Source organism: Corvus brachyrhynchos, unplaced genomic scaffold, assembly GCF_000691975.1.
Source record: "Corvus brachyrhynchos isolate BGI_N302 unplaced genomic scaffold, ASM69197v1 scaffold22, whole genome shotgun sequence".
NCBI classification, from domain to species: Eukaryota; Metazoa; Chordata; class Aves; order Passeriformes; family Corvidae; genus Corvus; species Corvus brachyrhynchos.
The window spans coordinates 5882346-5882852 of record NW_008238355.1 but is presented as its reverse complement, the minus strand read 5'-3'; positions in this window follow the sequence as shown (position 1 = coordinate 5882852).

The window sequence follows — 507 nt, the reverse complement described above, 5'->3', positions numbered from 1 at the left end:
TAAACCTCTGTAAATCATTAGGAGATTTACATAGATGTTTCTTAAAAATTTATTTACTTGAGTAAGGTGACCTGGAAAAAAGCCTTTAAGAGATTCTTCCATGTTTGTCCACTCTCTGCTCTACTGAAAGTGAAAATGATTTGTTGATGTTTCCTGATGGGAAACTCTTACACAGTCAAAGACCTACAATCACGTGTCTTTTTTCTCCGCTTCCCCTTTCCCTTTCCCTTTCCCTTTTCCTTTTACCTCTTCTCCTTCCCCCTTCCCCTTCTACTTTCCCCTTCCCCTTCACCTTCCCCTTTACCTTCCCCTTTGCCTTTTCCACTGCCTTTTTCTTTTTGGTTGAGGGGTAAGGACAGCATTGCAATTTGGGTTTTCTCAGTAACACTGAATTCAACAGTGAGAGCAGCAGGAGGAAGCACAGTGGAATCAAATTCTATTTCAGATTTTCTTCATGTTTTAGAAGTCTGTGTGGGGTTTTACATGTTGGTTGTGGCCAATTTTCTC